Below are 20732 nucleotides of genomic sequence, written 5' to 3' on the forward strand. Positions count from 1 at the left end.
TCCCCTTTTTTTTCTATTATTATTATTTTTTTTTTTTAACCATCTGAGGGCAACTTTTACGCAGTCCTTTAGACTATTTAGAGACCCGCGTCAACGGCTTTGTCGCGCCGGGCCCGGGAGTATTAATTTAAAGACCCCGCGCTTTTCCTCTCCATCGCGCACTCACACACACACAGTCGGGAAGGTTGTGTTGGAATTTAATGTATTTCATTTTATTTGGCTAAAATTGTGCGGGGGAAAAAACGTGGATCTTTTCAAACACGACATTTTCGTACATAGTATTATACGTTTGAAAATAAATATAAATCCATGGTTATATATACTGTAAGAAACTCCCGTCCGAACCATCACTTGTCACTTATAAGTTATAATATTTCAGTTTACGATAAATTCATGATGCGAAATTTACGTTTTTATTTACTTAGCTATATAATGGTTACCTACTATAACCTTTTATAGACATTTTTTAGCGCCTATTAAAAGTGAAGATTTTTTTTCGGTTTTGCCGTTAAATGATGGTAAGTAGGTACTTGCAATGTATTGTAATTTTAGTATTTATAACCGATGGTGACTGGTAAGTACTTAAAACAAATGTTATGTATCTATACCGGTTTTCACATATTTTCTAAAATGTTTATGGAACAGCGTAATGAGCTTAAGTCCATTTTATCTACATAAACTCTAGAGTAGTCATGTTATGTAAAATATTCAGCAATATTAATAAGTTCTACAAAAATTTTTTTGGGGAAATAAGCGTCTTTGCTGTGTTTTCTAAGATCCAAAATACAATGTCAACAAATCATACTCGCAATAAATCAGTATCGATGGTTATAAGTTTATAAGCCTAGTTAAATACAAGTTATACTTAACGTATTTAATTTAATGACAATTTTTCAAGTTTTTGGTTTTTGGCCAGGCTTAGTTTGTGAAAAAATATATAGATAGCTTTGATACTCTCTTCGTTGACGGTTAGTATTGTAGTGATTATGGATTGTTGAAGGTTTCACGTGCTTCAGTGTGTTTAGGGAAACTGGTCGTTATGTATTCTGAAATTGTTATGTTTTCATTGCATGTAGGGTAGGTACTTACGATTATAAATGTATACGTTATCATGTATCTAAACTGGAATAATTACAATGACGTATTACACGAGACGAATCGAATAATATTTTCTGTCCACAGCTAATACTCAATTAACAGTATTGTTTGTATCGATATCATCTTCACAATAATATATCACCTGCAATGATGGTCGGACACTGTGGCAGTAATCGTTTTGTATATAATTTTTGTTTTCCACTGAATTATTTTCCTCGCTATAGTAATAAAATATACTTATTATACCAGCTGTTATATCTCTGTATCTTAATGTGCTGCAGAACAACATAACACAGTCGACGGCGACTGTCTGCATTAACTCGAAAGTCGAAGGAGGAAAAACATTCTAGCTGTTAAAAACATCGAGATATTATCGAAAACCCATATCAATAGAGTGTTATCAAGATTTTTTGAAGGAGACTATTTTTTTTTTATAATATTCGAGACACCGAGGCCCGAGTCACTGCGTCATATTATTATTATTATTATTATTATTATTGTAGTCGTTTCGGGTACACTCTGCATACGCCGTATACTCGGCTATACACATCGCGCGCGTTTAACTCGTAATAAAGTCAACATAAAACGTCGGTGCTCGCCGGTTGTTCAATAATTAATGGCCGCGTAACGTATTTATAATAAATGTTATATGGGCGCAGTTAACACGTAAATATGTGTTTTAACGTATGTGTGCTTTTCCTTTAACCGTATTGCACTCAAATTATGCACGTTCGTGCTTCACACAACCTTTATACGCGACCGCCGTTGTCGTAAAGGTCATACGCGTAGTCGGTATTAACACAACCGTCTAATTGCTTACGTGAACAATTATTATTATTATTTTTATTATTTCCCTTAAAGAGTAGGTACGTCATCATATGCCAACACTCGGAGACTATAATTGCAGTAAGTATACAGCGTGTACCAAAAGTCCCGTGTCGACTAGGCATCTCCACGTGACTTTGCAGCGCAAATCAATTCAAATGCTGCTTTTTTCCGCGTTAACAACATCCATAAGATGATATTGATCTTGAGGTATCTATTTTTTATGCCACATTTATGCGATTACTCTTTTTTTATTATTAAAATCGAGTAAAAATAATCAATTTAAATGTTTGGTGGCAGCAACTGCGAGAATCATATTTTATAGCCGTACTCACAAAAAACTTAAATGGATGGCATTTGAATAAATCATTCTCGGCCCATAAAAAAACATACACCAATCATGTGCTGTATACAGGTCTTTTTGAGCAATTTAAAATTTGTTTATTTTGTTTATTTAAGATTGCTTCTCACGAATATTGTTTTTAAAAGAAACTTAACCTGCTTAACTTGGCCAATTTGAATAGATATATTTTTTTTATTTTTCGAAAAAATGTTAAATAAATGACCAGAAAATAAATAAATTATGAGTGCATTTTTCTTGAAGCTTGTGCCATTAAATTGTCATTTTCTTATCGATTACCGTTGGAAACATCGTATTTAAATACCGTGAATTTCCATCACATGAAGATACTCATCAGGACGATTCGGAGTTTTTGGTACACACTGTGTACTTATACTTGTATGTACGAACATTTCAACGACGTATATTATAACTGGTGTACCTACATCGTTTGCGTATCTACTGTATGGCTCCGTTGATTGCACAGCATTTATATATTATATTATTATATCCGCCGTCGCGTTTGATATGGAATTAATTTCGTACCGACTGCAGCTTTATAACTCGATTATTGTCATTTCGAGTGTTAAAAACAACACCGAGTATTCTACGTGGCCAGGCAGGTAAGATTAATTTCATCCGCGTTGTACGGCGCATAATATTATTACATAATAAAGGCAGTAGGTACCTATACTTGGAAATAAGTGCGAAAACGGGAAATAATACGCTTTGGGTTATCATAGCCAACGCTGAATCCGGTATATACACATATAATATGACTGTTTATGACACGTCCAATCCCACGACACATATACAGGGTGAGTCACCAATGCATGTTTGGTCATGTTCGACTCCATTTTTTACCTCTAGTAATTCATTTATTCTAATCATATTCTGGTATTTGGAATATTTTAAGTAGGTACCCATACTAGCACATATCATACTATTTACAAAACTTATATTTGTTGAGCTATTCATTATAGCGTGTCAATACAGACCTTACTTTATTCTTTTTGCATGAAAAATAATTAATTGCCAAGCAGATGATGTTTTTTTTAGTGTCGATATAAATTCAAATTAATAATTAAATATCAAGAATTAAAAATAATAGTTTATGACGAAAAATTAGCATTTTATAATTTGTAAAAATCGTCTAAATATAATGATTACTATTGTAAATATTACACATTGCATTATGATCTAATTTGAATGTGATGTAGAACTATTATTTTGAATATTATAATCTTCAGTATAGGCACATAAAGTTTAATAATAATTCAGAAACTATATTATGTTTGTTTGAATTTTGATTGAGATGCATTATAATTTTCCAAAATATCACCTACTTCTCAATTTACGTAAAATGGGTGGTTATCGTTTGAAAAAATAATAATGTTTCACCACAGAGCACTCCTAAAATAGTATAATGGCACTAAGTGACTGAAAGTATATCGCCTTTAAGTATACCTATACTAAAAATTCTAAAAACCAGAATCTTAAGAAATGCATAATTTACCTTAGATAAAATAATTGGAGAGGGATGAACTCATGGACCATGCACCACCCTGTATGTATATATTTCAAGAACATTGTTTATTCGTACCCACTGCAATACGCCTCTGCATAGGGAAATTTCCATTTGTTTACTATCCCACGAGCCGTGTACGAAACAATCGCTAATTTGTTTTACACGTGTTTATGTATTGAATTGAAATGAATTTATTGTTACCGCATTGGAAAAATGTACGAAAAGTAACCGCGATGACATTGTATGGTTAGGTTCCCAGTATAAATGGCATTACAATAAACATATCATTTGTGATGTAAAAAAAACCCAAACCAAACAGCCGTGATGCGGCGACAATGATAATAGTCGTTGTATAATGTTGTACTATTATGTTGCCTAATCACGGTTGCTGTTTAACTTATGCGCGAATAGACCAAAAACAATTCGAAACGCCGAGTTTTTTCTTCCAAGGTCACACTATAAAGTAAATATAATCCGTAAATATTGAAAACCTCTAAACCGTTGCAGTTGGGTTTGAATTACAATGGACATACCAAAACTACAATCGCGACCAACATTACTCGTAGTCAAAAACTATTTTTTTTTAGTGTGGATAAAAATAACATTATGTATTATTGAAATTCCTGGATAATTATTGTCCATAAATATTCACGTTCGTTCCTGAACGTCTAGGCGGTAACATAATATCGTGACTATTGCATTTATAGCTCGACGAAGTTTTCGAAACCTCGGAATAAATTAAACTATCGTGGTCTACTGTCTTATCGATCTTACGTACATATCGACGTGCAAATAGTCCTAAAACGTGTTGACATTTATCATATTTTTATGAATAATCTGAAATGTATAAAATGTCCTATAACAAACACCACTGCACACAATACAAATATATAGTAAACCTATTACCTATAGATGTACCGAACAATTATCGGCACACCGCACGATGATCACCATCTCCGGCCGATCTTATCGAATTCAATCTGTGAATAATACGGTTAGTATTTTGTATAAATTAATATTAGATATCATAATGCAGTATAATACGCGTAAACATGCAATATTTTACCACACGGCGTTTCGTGTAGGCAATTTAGGCACAAAACTGTGCGCCGCGATGAACTGCGTGATCGTAATAATAATACTAAGTAAATCATCATTATTCGGAAAATGATCATCGTCCGTAGCGCATTGATTTCGGATGACCGCGAAAAAAAAACGATCCGGACGGTAGTGTGCCATTCGTAGGTATGACCATGCACTTGGCCGGAAATTCATGATCTAGATAATCTCCGACCCGGTGACTGGAGCAGTGTAATGCGCGGGGCTCGTCGAAAGCACGACGAAATATATTATTGTTTTGTTCGTCTAATTGTGTGTGGTATTCAGTGTTTTTGATGCCCCTGACAATTAATGACTGAGCGGCGCGCATTTCGGCGAGCTGCAAAGTACTTTTCGCTAATTAGGGACGGCCGCAGTCAGTTGAGTAATGAACCAAAACGTACCGTGGCTGCACGACTACAAACAGTTCTAGGGAAATTTAAACACCACCCACATATTATTATTATTATCATTATTATTATTATTATATGTTAATAAGAAAGTAACGAGGGCTTGACGTTTGAAAAACCAAGGCTTGTGTACGGTTTCAATGCACCGAGAAAAAATATGGCGTGTCCAAAGTAAACGGAACAACTATTTTTTTCAGTTTATCAAATTTCAAATTTTTCTTACCGAAAACAGTTTTTGTTTTTACTTTCCCGTAACACGGAATATCCTTGGACTAGAAAATACGCGTGTTTGGTGTCCTGTAAAAATGAAAGTACAATTTTAAATTTACGAATTTTAGCGATATTTTCAATTTTTTTTTTTCAAATGAGGTTATTATGGAAAGAAAAGTTGGATGATTCGGGAGGAACCTCAATTTTTATTTCTATGGAATTTTTGTATACATTTCTTTTCTTTTATTAATGGTTGCCATTGGTTACATCATACAGATTATATTGTAATAGTCATGGTAGAAATTATTATTTATTTGTACATACAATTGGCATACATTTGGTCATACTTGGGCAGATGAGGTAAAAACATGCATCAAATCAAAGCATTTATGACCGTTTATAGTGCTATATTTAATATTTTTAATGTTTTCACCAGTGAAGTCTTAGACTCAAAAACTTCTCTACCGTTTTTTATATCATTAGATTCATTGAGACTTGGATGGTGTTTATAGCTTATTTTTCAACCCTTATAGGTAGCTAAAGGGTAGCTCACCTCACACATGCATTTTTTTTCAGCTTACGAAAAAAGTGTTATAGTGTCCATTATAAACCATTCTATAAATTATCACAAATTATAAATTTTAAATAACGACTTTCGATAGAATATTATTTCTATTCTTTGAGAGACCGAAAATAATAAAAAAAAAGGTGTTTTAAACAATGTCAAAAGACAGACGCATCATGCTCTGGATATACAACACGTTTACATATACAATTTATAGTTATATTATTTTGGTGTGTGAATTAATTTTCACTATTTAAAGTTTATAAAAGATTGAGATTCTTAATAAAACTCAAAAGATGGAAATACAAAATAAGCTACTTTTGTAGTCACAGGTTTCTGGTATATCGTGTTTGAATAAATTTCATTATAGAATTCAGCTCTAACGTTTTGTTGCATGATAAGATAGTCACACTGGAAAATACGGTTTGTCATATTCAACAAAAAGAAAATACTTGATAACATGTTTAAGTTGAATTGACTTCATTACAATACTGACTATTGAACTTTTTTTTATCTATTACTCTGTTCAAATATAAAGAACCGGTCATAGCATGATGCATAATCCACCATACTTTGTTCTCAAAGGTCTTCGTTGTCCATATTTTAAATTGATTATACAAATCATGTATAGTGAAAATGACTAATAATTGATCAGTTAACCAAAAAGTATAAGTATATAATAATAATATTATCAAACATTGTGTCTACTTATATATTATATTATTGAAATAAAACATTTCATTTTTCTTCACAATATATATACAAATATATATATAAATACATTAAAGTCCCTTATTATTTTAAGTAGTTCAAATTTTACACTATCCATCAACGTCTAAATGTTTATAGCTTATATGTAGATAGAGTAGTTTCATAAGACTATAGTTAAAATTGTAAATCCTCGTAAAAATCAAATAAGAAAAAATAAAGTTGCATTCTCGCTTTTACGCGTAAAGTTTTTCACCTTATTTTTATAATAGTGGGTTCATGGGAAACAGCAAAGAACTCTGTAACACATTGTTGTAATTCTGTGAAAGCATAAATACTTTTTTGTGAAGTAACTATGCCACAACGTAAAATAATGTTTATAGATCAACGATTTATAATATTGCCAGGCAAAAAATATATAGTCTCTGTGTTTAAGTTTTTTTTTTAAATACAAACTTTTAAATAAACGGATAGAGTCTATGGTATTAAATATTATTATACTGTGCGTAAAGAATTTAATAATATATGAATATTATATTTCTGCAGACTTCAGTCAATAAGAAATATTATATAAGTACCTGGTGACTGGTAGTAAAATATAAAATTTTAAACATTGAAATTGAATATTATTTTCTACAAAGTTCACTATGTCCCTTGGTTTACGTACTTCTTGTATCATATTAAAAAATAATACAATAAGGTTTATGAATAATATATTTTTCATCAACATTTTGATTTTTCTTTGTAATAAATCAGAATATAGTGTGTGAGAGTAAAGTGTAACCTTGAGAGTGTTATTAAAATATTAGGTTTTCATTTTATCCTTACCAATTGGCTTAAATTGAAGGGGAATTGAGGGGGTTAAGCCGCCACAAAACGCAAAAAAATCGGTGGTTAATGAAGATTTCATTTACGACCTATCTTTCTTATCTATTAAAAATAATAGTTTAAAAATGCTAATAAAATACCCAAACATATACTCATATTATATGTATGATTAGGACATCAAAAATAAATCACAATTTTTCGTGGTGTTTAACGTTTAAGGTAAGATGATTTTTGGTAGCTCAGTGAGTCACTCCGATGCAATAAAGAATTTTTAAACATTGTAACTTCCTCTAAAACTATTTCGAATTTCCGCCTACGTATGTATACCTAATTAGCAATAGATACTTTGAAAAACAACACGAAACAACTTTCAATCAAAAATGCACAATATGTTGTACCGACGTGAACTCTGTCTAAGCGAATACATTGACATCACGTAAACAAATATTTTGGATTAAGTACCTTACGCGTGAAGTCTTATTAAATATTAATATTAAATTATGTATAAGCAACTTACTCGCTGTAACAGTATATTACATAATTTACATAGCAAGATAATATATATAATATTAAAATGAAAATTAAGTTTTAAAAGTACACACTTTTAAGTTTTAATATCATCAAGCTTTTAGCCGGGTTTATGTCTCGCGTAAAATTATTATCCAGCTATAATAACAATCGTTAAAATCGTAATTATATAATTTACGGAAATATTAGGTACCGAATCGCAACACGATGTGGTGTAGTTATAAACTAACCTAATTTAAGCCAAACTAATTTTATATTCGGTTATTATCATTCGTGTGTAGTAATTTGTATACGCAAACAAATTACTGCAGATGAATACTTGGATATAGGTGTAGTACGAGTATATTTCATCGTGCATTATTTACGAAGATTTTGGTTTTAAATTTACACACGACTTCTTGTTATTTATTATTTCAATAACTCTTAAAAACATTTCTCATATATATATAAAATATATTCTAAAATTATATCTTCACAAAAGTTGCGCTCGCGTCATAGTATAATATCACTTCCCGATATTTAGTAACGGATTTATAAGCCGAAAAAGAAAAAAAATTAAAAAAATGAATAAACTAAAAAAAAACAAACATGAATTAAATTATCTTATGATTTCTTAAAATGTTGAGTTGTAAATGTTTGAATTGATACTTAAATTAATAATAAATAAATAAATTGTTGCTATAAGACTTATTGTAATTTTGAACACGGCACTATAGATTAAATTGTACATTTCTAGCACGCATTTGAAATAATATTATTATAATTGATTAGGTACTTGCCTACATAGTTGAATTTTAGAGTTTTATTTTTCGGATTGACTAAACAGTAAATTGTGTGATATTTTTGATTTGTGAGACACAGAAACGATGCAATCGAGTGTCAATTGCTGGAAGTATCAATTTCAAGAAGTTTCTTTGTATATTTTTGGTGCGAATCGGGTCGAGGAAGGACTGTAAGGGATGCTAAGTACCACTAAAACTGATTAGATACACGAAATAAAAATATATACCACGATAAAGACATTTATCGGATATCATTAAGATAGCTCAACCCCCTAAAATGTGAGGTCTATTTGTGCCTATGTTGTTTATACGTGAGTAATAAATAGATATTATCGTATAGTTTTCAAATAATTTGTTGAAAAAACATTTATTTAGTTTTTTCTTCTCAAAGATAGCTATAAGGTATATTACCATAGTATCTAATAGATGAGTTTTAACATATTTTTATCGTGGTATATGTCTAAACATTTGAATAAAAAATTAAGCTCGACCATGAGTAAAGCATTTATAAATCTAATTTATACATGTTTATATGCTTAGACATTTTGACCTCAAATGGATGACATAACAACCCTGCAGTGGTCCACGGTGAACTGTGACCGCCTACAAGAGACCCGATGACCGAAGAATGTTTTTTTTAGTTTGAGAAGAACCATTGGTTTCAAATTGATGTGTTTTTTTTTGTTTTTGAGAGAAACACTTTCAAATATAATGAAAATTCAGGGAAAATGTATTGTAACACTCGCTATCAATCAGACATTGGATGTAGATTGATAGATATAGGTATGCGTAAAGTTTTTGGAAAACGTTTGGATTTATTGCCATTTTTTAACGTGTTTTTAAAGTTTGCCGAAATCTAAGTATTATGCAGAAACACAAAATGCACTTAGGTTTCAAGGCCGGGTCTCTCACCAGACCATAGCCCGCTCTACCACAGCCATCTCCCAGTCCACGTATCTAAATAAGTTCCGAGGTTCAATGTTAATGTGATTTGAAAGTCAATTTCTAGAAAAAAGAAAAACACTTCTTCATAAAATGATAAATAATTAATAATTTAATACTTAAAGAGTATATTACGAAATAAAAGAAAAAAACGTAATGTTCGTTTAACCACTTCAGCAAGTATATATATATAAACGTTAAAAAAAATAAACGTTGGAGAGTGCAACCCACCAGCTCGTTATCATTAATTTCTATAAAATCATAATAATAGTGTGAAATAATAATTATGTATACGGTGCCAATAGTAATAATAATAATAATAATATATATTGGCTTTCGGCGTTATTCGTCCCGGTAAAACTGCACACATTAATCACACATCGCCGAATACGTCGCGCAAATACGGTCGCGAATTAAACGAGCCGCCGTTAAAAAAATTGAATACCTAATGATGGTCATATATAATATGGCATCATAGTATGAGCGTACGTCATAATAATACCATCGTGATGCGATGTGACAATAATAATATGATTGATCGCGTGTAATTATTATTATTCGGTCGAATAATTAAAACACTTATATTTTTTTTTAAATTTAAAAATCGAATATAAGCCGTATTAGGTAATCATTACGGGCACCTATAGGTGTAATATGTTACCCGTCTTGGCAGAGACTAAAAAATAAAGTAAAGCTGGCTATGCTGTATACCTACGTGAATAATGTCGATACACCTGTACTGCGTAAAATATTACGATCGTTGTAAAAAAAACTAAATAAAAACGGACGAAAAAACGCATGTGCGTCACTGCAGTTATCGTTTATTACGGTTAATATATTATTTTATACGCGAACACGAGTCGCGTACCTACCGATAATAATATTATACATCGATACACCGACGATTTTATTGTATCGCGTTTGAAGTTCGAACCGTATTGAATTTTTACGTGTTCAGGTCAAAAAAAAAAAAAATGTTTACAAACACAATAATATGTCGCAACGGACAATGGGTATCAAAAATGCCATCGAAAAACCCGAATATATTATTATATTATACAGGTCGGATTCATTCCGGTTATGCTCACGCTCATGTTTTCTATTAATAATATTGATCAATTCAAATTCTGATTTTTGGATTTTTTTAACACACAGAAGAACTATGAGTATTTTAAAATGTTAACATTTTCCATACAATTTAAGTAAGGAGTGTATACTGTGGTAATGCAAACTTCAACTATTATGTGAAACTAAATATAAATAGAGTAATTAAATTAGGTGCTCACATTCGTTGATCAATACAACAAGTACCTACGTAATATAGTTTAATTAGAATTGAATTGTAGTTTCAACAATCAATTATAAAGTTAAAAAAATCCTCTTGTGTTTTATATAATATTGCATTTTTGTTGGAATTTTATGAAGTACAATTATTTATGATAAAAAAAAACCTAAATTATTAAAACATTAAAATCTACTAAATAATAACAACAGTACATGTTTAAACAACTATGATAATATTATGATAGGTTTTAAAATGTACATCAGTAATTCCAATGCGCAAGCATAAAACGAGTAAATATAGGTACCTATTTATTATTTAAAATATCTACTTTAGTAAGTAGGTAAAATGCGGACAATATCGTTTGATTTAACTTTTAAAATCAAAATTCTCGTCGATGATGGTATTTCAGAATGATTTCGTTTTGTTAAAATATTTGGTTGCAATTTTGTATTTATTGTTATGTTATTGTGGATTTAAAATAATCCTCTAAACTCAAATTTGTATTCAACATTTTGTTAGAGTTTTTCCTTAATAACTTCTCACAGTGGTCATACTGCACACAAATAGTAGTTGTTCACTAGCCATAAAGTGATACTGCGTTGTATCTATAAGCTTCATACTACAATAACAAATTAAGTGCATAAGACCCAAGTCCCAAAAATTTATTCGTACAGAATTTCTTACCTGCAGACATAAAAATCTAGTTAAAGGTTATTATAAATCTTTAAATTATTATTATATAATGTTGGAACGATTTAAGTTTACTTTATTTTCTGACTGCTATTTATTTTGACATGGATACCGTTGGTCCGTTATAACAGAGTAATTTTTTTAACTTACAAGCTACAATCATAATGAACCGATCATGAGAAAAAAAAATAACATAAGATTCTACTTCTTAATTATTTGTATTCTCAGAAATACTAACTCTATAGAGTAGGTATTGAACAGAAATTATTACTGTTTGTCTTTGTATTACATTTTTAATTACATTGTTAACGTTATGACTTATCAATGACCATATCATTTTCTCATATAATTCGTCATGGCTGCTGTGTTATTAATACCGTCATATCCCACAATATTTTTTATTTGAATTACACACTGAACTATTGATCATTTTTTAAAATTATCATTATCATTATTTGAACAGAAAATAAAACATGTTGTCACTATTTGTGTATCGAATTAGATTTTAAAATTTAGCAGCAACAAAAAACATAATTACTCATCTGCTCATTTCCAAGGGTATTATTGTTGTATTGTATTTGCTAGTTATTATAAAAAACAAATAAAAATAGGCTTAAATTTGTTTTACGCATCAAGGGTCTCGAGTATACAATTTTATTTGCATATTTTTTTTATCATTTTAGACCTTTATTGCCATTTTCCCAATTTTGGTTCTATTTGAGCAAATTTTGTTAGCAAATCAGATTTATATTGTGTGTTTCAAACATTTTAGTTTAAAAAGAGTATTGTTAAGTTAAAAGAAATAGCCATCAGATTACAGATATACTTTTGTTTTATTTTATTTTTAATATTAATTATTATTCATTCAATTTTAGATTATAGATTTAAATTGTTAATTTGAAACAAAATTAATTTTTTAATATAATATAATATGATCTCGAATCAAATAATTGATCTTCATTTCAAGTAATAATTAATGCAAAAGAAACAATTTTAGTGTATGAATAAAAATCCTATATTTTTAGGTTACTTCAAAGCTCATACCTGTATTTCTAGTTTTATCATGTTGTATTGTAGTACTTTTTAGCGTTATAATGTCCCAGTCCTGCAGCTTCCCTGCTCGTAACTTTTACGGAGTTATGCACCCAGCCAACACTTTGGCCACATATTGTGCACTTCACAGCCTTCAAAACACTAACTATAAGTGTATTTAAACAGAAGTGGAGTAATAGCGACCTCCCAAGAATAGTATTGTATATCATTTATATTTATGTTTATTTCATAAGTATTGTAATCTACAATATGATTCGATCGTGTATCATGATAATATATAGTTATACAACTTATACCACAGTCATTGCACACACACACACACAAAACATGACAAAATAAAATTTTCCCGAGTTGTACGCATAGTGTCGCGCTAATTTTTTTGTATACAGTGACCTCTATAATATAAATTATAATATATTATGCGAAATGACGCCGTGCGTTTCGGTTTATTTTTTTCTTGAATTTTTTTTTCTAAACGCATCGCATATCATATTATAATATACGTAGGTACACTGCTTTAATGCAATTATTTCAGTACCAAACTATGTATATATATTATTATAACGCTGCAGCCGGACGCGGGTGGATAAAAGTATAACGTTAAAAAACAACCTAAACGGATATAAATGGTTAGAGCGTATATTATATTATATATTATGTGTATAAAAAAAAATTGTATACGACTCATTCGGAAAAGCGTGCTCGTTTTTTTTTTTTTTTTTTTTTAATCGAATTTACGGCCGAAAACACTCATAACGATTAATATTTCTCGACCGGTAGGAAAAAAATTGACGTTAAGTTTTATTTATTTATTTTGGTTTTTTTTTTTCAGTTTCGAGTTCAACAACGTGTTGCGGTCAATTACGCACTACAGCGACAATCGCGCGCCAGTGCTCCCGTTTAAATACATCCCGAAATGGGTTTAATTTAAAAGGACTTCATCCCCGTAGTTCGTCCACCCCGCAGCAGTCGCCCCACAACACCCCGCCACCCGCGTGGGTACCGGCGTCGGTGTGCGTCGCTATCGCCACTGCAGTATTCCGCGCACATATAAATTGGCATGTATCGTCGTCGGACCACCTGGTCCCGGTGAAATACTATAACCGGCGGCGGCGGCGGCGGCGGTGGCGTATATTATTATATTAAATTATACCGTTCAATTAATTTATCGCGAGCAATAAAATCGGATAATTTATCGGTCTCCAGAAACTTTCGGTAATTGTGTCGCCGGCGGCGGGGAGGGGGTGGAGAGGGTTGGCTACCTACCGACACTGCAGCAGTGGCGTCAGTACTATATGCGCGACGTCGCGGTGGAGGTGTGGTGGAGGTTGTGGCGGTGAACCGCAATCGTGTACAGTTTTCTATAATTCGACGTAAACGACGATATTTAGGTTTCATTGGCCAATTGAAATTTGAATAATTATAGTCGACACACGCGCGCGTATCAATATCATAATTTATTATACGGCACAATAATTTGAACGTATATTATTATTATCGCGTGGCGGTGTTATTATATTAATATCAAATAATATACGTGATTATGATATTGTCGTATTATATAACAATCGCAAATTCACAACGACACTGGTTAATCGGCCCGATTCACGCGATATAATATTCCGATTTTTTTTACCACGTCTATCGATATCGAGAGGTACAGAGAGAGAAAGAGAGAGAAAAATAGACGAGAAAAAAGTACGAGTGGTTATCGGTTACGAAACGAATATTATGCAGAAAGTAGAAAAATATTAACCCAACTCAGTTAAAAAGGATTAGTCGATTCGTTTTTTTTCAATTACATAATAATATTGGGCAATTTTTCAATTTTTTTAATAAAATAATCATAAATATTTATGTTTAAAATGCATCCTACTATTTTTGTCTATTGTTCCTACATTAGCTGTAATTAGGAAATCATTACTCGTTTATGTCAACAAAATATTATTAAATCGAGGAATATTTACTTGCTTATTAGTTAGTACTTAGTAGTGCATTAAGCCCATATCTACTATGAGATAAAACAAAAAAATAATTATAGTTAATTTTAACTATATTCAGTTAATTTTTATAAACATAAACAATTTAACTGGAAAAAACTTAATAGCTGTTATAGTTATAATTAGTTTATTACAAAGGATACTTTAAAAAGTTGAGTCATTAAAAATATGGTGATATAATAAAAATAAATAACTATAGCAAGTTAAATAAAAATTTACTTTTTAACTCAACTTTAACTTTTAACTAACTACCTAGTTCTACTGATTGCCCGCCTTTGGATAGGTACTACGATACCATCATTTTGGTTTGGAAATATTTTTCTAGGGATTTGTTTCAAACGACGAATTGTATAGATATCTTGACGTGTGATTTTTTTAATATAATAATATTATGGATGACTGAAGCGGCGTTCACTTGTAATTTATTTTAATCAAACGCTTTTATAGATTTTTTCGTGCGGCCAACCATCGTTCGAGTGGTAATTGTGAAAAAAAAGAAAAGTAAACATTTAGAGAAGTTTATGCGCAAAATACTTGCAATTACTATGACATCGTTTAAAAAAAACTCATAATATATATATTATGTACAAGGCGGACAACGGTCCTCATTATGCTTAGTAATATTATCGTCCTACACGTTTGTGTGATATTATTATTTGTGATGCACAAACATATCGATAGTTTGATCGAAGACGATTTTCAGTATCGATATAGATTTATGTATCGTAATCGTATGTACTTATGTCGTGACAGAGCTGTGCAGAGTGGCGGAAAACGACGCGTAAGTGATCGCGCTGTCGGAAACATATTATTATTATTTATACTATTGAGCACCTCCATTACTCGGCACCTATGAGGCTTTTTAAGACACTTTTTGTATACCTCGGTCACTGCTGATAACACACTTTGTTCCAATGCCCGAGATTGGACGCAATGAGCTTTGCAGGGTGCCCTTTGACTGCAGTCGATATTCCAGACCTGTTCGGTGAACGGTGAACCTGTGTTTTCCGACCATCCCACTGACCGATAGGAATATGGCTCTGCCAAAGGCTGAGGAACCGTAGGTACAGAGTTTTCTGTAAGCCACTGTCCTGTTAAAGATATCTTGTCCGCCGAGACGGAAGAAGAGTGTGCGAGACAACTCGTGGAAAGGAGGATTAGATGAAGCCAACCTGACATATTCTTGTTGAAGATTTAGGATCTGGCCACCGCGGCGTATGTATTATGCATTTATGTCTTTGTCTGATGATTTTGTTTGATTTTCGGGGTAATTGTTGTACAATACACGACTCAACCGCAGAGGCGGAAGTAATACTATCGTGATTCCCATCTCAGTTTCCAAAGCGCACGAAAAACAAAGGCACCTCGGTTAGGGCAATGTCGTACTTATTTGAATACAATATCAATAGAACCTGAATAGACGCAAACCGGAGATAATGAATATTATGATTATATTTCCAAACACCCGAATATCATTTTATTTACAACGAACACTTGAATGCATCGGGTTTTCCGTCGAAGTGTATACAGATGCTCTTTCTGGCGTGAGAAGCGATGTAGGTGTTATGGAAACACTTTTGGTTTTGACACATCCATATCGTCAAATCGATTCCAGTATTCAATATTCTGGCACAAAAAATGAAATACTATCTGATTATTATTATTGATGGTAGTATGCAGGGTTTGATATAGGACAGTTTTCTGGAGTGGAATACGGCACGGACAGTACACTGTCGCGTCGAATAAATATAAGGCTTGCGGCAAAATCACGATGTCCACCCTGTATAACTTGTAAACCGTAAAATGTCCCATATAAAGGCTCACTTTAATAATAGCAATAATAATTGTAATACTATATTATAAGCGTCGCGTGTTTGGTATTAAAATTAAAATAATGTATATGATTCGTTGGCTTTCGTGTCAAATCCACCGTTGGCCATTGCTAATATTATTGTGCGTATTATCGTCACGTCGCGGTATTAGTCGTTACTCTGTAGAAGACGAAAGGGATTAAACAAGGGCAAACTCCAACAACAATTAAATATTACCGCCATATCCGCCACTTGATTTAGAAATTGCCACTATAATCGCAAGAGAACCGTACAGAATAGTTTATTAGTTATATTTGTGTAATAAGATATTCTTGAAAAAAAAAATGAAAACACTCAAGTCATTATTAACGGGAAACGCTTAGGCAACACAACTAGCCGTAATGTTTGTTACCGTCGCTTTGTTTATCTTACCTGCAGAACTGGAACGTATAATAATAATAATAATAATAATAATAATAATAATAACAGTAATATTAGTAAAATTATTTTATCAAGAGTGGCAAACTCGTTTTTCTGGTTGTTTGCAATAATTTGCAATCAAAGTTTAAAAAAATTATTTTTTCGTTAAACGCAACTAGGCCAGATTGGACAATTAAACAAAAATATTTTCGCGTGCCGTTACAGTTTTGACAACGTGTCACCCCTTTGGCACGCTTGCCATAGGTCCGCCACCCTTGGTAATATATAATAATTATTATAATACCTGATAATATCATTTTTTGTAATGCTTTGCACAGGCTATAAAGTCCTTTTGCAGCTTTTCCAATTCACTAAACCGTACACGGTCTTATGCATCTCGATTTCCGTCTTTCCATCCTAACCTCGATCGCTCGGTCTGTGAACTACATGCAAATTAATGATTTCTTTCGATTTGGTTTGTCGATGTATCAATTTTTTGTTAGCTCGGCATGCACGGAGGCCCGCCCACTTAAGCATTTTGGATTTTTTGAATCATATTTAGTCTTTTGAATACATTTTTGATCTCATAATTGTTTTTCTTTTTGAAATTTTCCATCTTCGGGTTTAGTGTGCTTGCGTATTTCTTTCTCAAGATTTTTCTTTCAAATGCCAAGAGCTTTAATTCATAGTCGTTAGTGGTCGACCAAGTCTCATAAGTACACACAATGATGGGTCATAAATAATCTATATAGCGACTTTCGTTTTTGGTCTCTTGATAGTAGCCTCATTGTATAATATCCTGGGTTTGCTAAATTATTTTGTTGTACCTGTTCCTTTGACTAATACTTACCTATTGACCTATCTAGACATTAAATGACCTGGGATTTGCATAGTCCTCTCCTTTTCCTTATCAATATTATAGTACACATAAATGCACCATTTTTCACAATGTTATGAATACAAATAAAGCATAGGTGGAAAATTTAGTCACAAATTTTAATTTTGTTTTTATATTCAACTCTCTACACATTTGTTTTGAAGGTTTCCGCACTAGGGTACGTTATTTTTGTCAAGGTTACACAATAACGCTGATGCACAGAGTACAATTAAGTTCATAAAACTATAGCACACCACTTTATAATATATCATATTATTAACTATAATAATTTGTTTGACCAATAGATCAAACCAAATTCTTCATGTCTGATGATAATAACTAACATGCATAAAAAAATAAACAAACCATATTTCGATCAGTTAACTCGTCGTTAATTATAATTGAAACTTCGTCAAAAATGGATTAAACTTTTACAACAGAAAGACTTTGTATTATTTACCTATTAGTTGATCATGACTATCGATAATCTTCAAAATCGACATCAAAATTAAGTATGAAACAATCTTGTTATCGAGTAGGTTATTGTAATTGTAGTGTTTATTAATTAAATTGAAAGAAAATTATAGACCAATATTGTAGTATCATAGAAAATATTATAGAAATATAACCATAATCCTATTGTGGTATAAACTTCTCAAAACTAGTCTTGGTATTTAGATGAAGTCATCGTGGGATGATTAATATATTTTTTAATAACAACGACATTATTAAATTATCCTAGAATGGGATTTTTTGTTTTTGTATCACATTTTGTGGAAACTAAAACTTAGAACGCTGATACGCAAAACAAATTCTGTGTATCCTTTTAAGTTTAAATTTCCATAAGAATAACTTAAGAGCAAACTTGTATTACTTTATCAAGTCTCACAGGGATTAAAATTCAAATTGCATACATTTTTAACTACAAAATAATTTGAAAATTGTGATAAATCGTGTAACAATTTATATTTTAAATACTTATAAAAAAATTGTTTCCAATATATTTTAATCTGTTATAAGAACAACAGCTTATATGGATAACCTTAAAGTACATATTTACTAAACCTTTTTGACCGAGAAAAAGATATTAGCCTCCCGCAATCCAAAATCCTGGTTACACTACTGTTACTAATACGATCGAACTAATTACTGTCTAAATCACTGACCGTTGTCAAAATGACGTAGACTATATATATAATTGAGCTGTACCAGCTAAACTGCGTGTTTTTCCTTCAAAAATGTAAAACCTACAAAAACCCAAAGCATGCACAATGTAAACAAAACTGCTAGCTATATAGGTATTCTTAAATATTGTATCTTCAAAATCGGTGTAAATATTTGAATATGCTGGTTGGTAAAAATGAAAAAATGAAAAATAAAAATTCAGTCTTCACCACCCTCAGAGTTTAAAATGTAAAAACAAAACTATTAGGTAATAAAACAAATAACCAGAAATACAATAATAAGGCGTTTGCATACTTTTTTTAACGGCATGTTTTTCTAAATTATTAAATACAAAAACTTTTTGAACAGTCGTCAATTTCTTCTAAACAACGTTAGGTACCTAGAACATAATATTATTACTATTTTTTGTTTTCACGCTTTGTTTTGATTTTTGTTTTTAATTTTTTTTTTTAAGAACCATTTTATTCTATTACTTTTATAGTTGTGAATAAAGTAATAAAAACGCTTTACATACAAAACACTAATTTAATTTATTCAACAAAGCAATACTTAAAATCATTTGTTCTATTACATCACGTACGGACCATTGTAATACTTACCAGCTATATAGCAGCTATATTCATTCGCATTATGTTAACAATTAATAAAACTTATAAGGCATTAATATTGTAATTCGAGTACCTATTAAATTTTTATTTTTTGTTTTGTTTTGGGTGATTCAAAGTATTTTATTAGGTTTCTAAATATTAATTGACTAAAATTGTATTACAAAAAGTTTTAATATTCACTGAAAACAGATAAAATATATCCTTTATTATGATGTATATAATATACTCGAATTTAAAAATATATAAAAAATATTTTATTTTAAATGTCCCAAAAGCCTTTTTAAAGTCTTGGTGAATTTTTTAACTGAATTGAAATAATAGTTGACGTTCAAAAATAATTAAAAAGCGTGGTTTTGGTTTTATCGTGGAGGGTTAATACTTATAATGGAGGTTTAAAAATATAACCTTTTATAAATAATTTGGCATTTTAAAATATTTACCAAAATATCAAAGTATAATGATATGACGTCTAAAACGGTCAACAATCGTAATGCGTTTAAAAAAAAAAATATTTTTTACTAAACTCGTAGAAAATGTTTTGTACTGTTAACATTGAATATTATGTAAAGCAAAGAACTACAATAAGATTCAAGAAAAAAAGGAATAGAAATAGCTAAGTATAAAATTGTTGTAATAAACTATTTGTTATTTATAAAATATAAGGCAGTATTTTCAAAAACATATAGTGTAAAAATTGAATATTTAAAAATTTTGTAATTTTTGATTGTATAAATTATTTTATTTATAGATATTATTCTATTGCTGTTGTGTAAGAACACTACGACGATTCAGGCTCTAATCACATGCATTTTAAACTAAACATAACATTTTGTTTACAATTATTCTGAAATGTACATATTACTAAATACATTTTTTACTATAATTGTTTGGAAGGATAAAAACGTTTTATCCCAAAACACTTAAAATGTAATAACGATGTT

Source organism: Myzus persicae, unplaced genomic scaffold (genome assembly GCF_001856785.1).
Source record: "Myzus persicae strain clone G006 unplaced genomic scaffold, MPER_G0061.0, whole genome shotgun sequence".
Taxonomy (NCBI): domain Eukaryota; kingdom Metazoa; phylum Arthropoda; class Insecta; order Hemiptera; family Aphididae; genus Myzus; species Myzus persicae.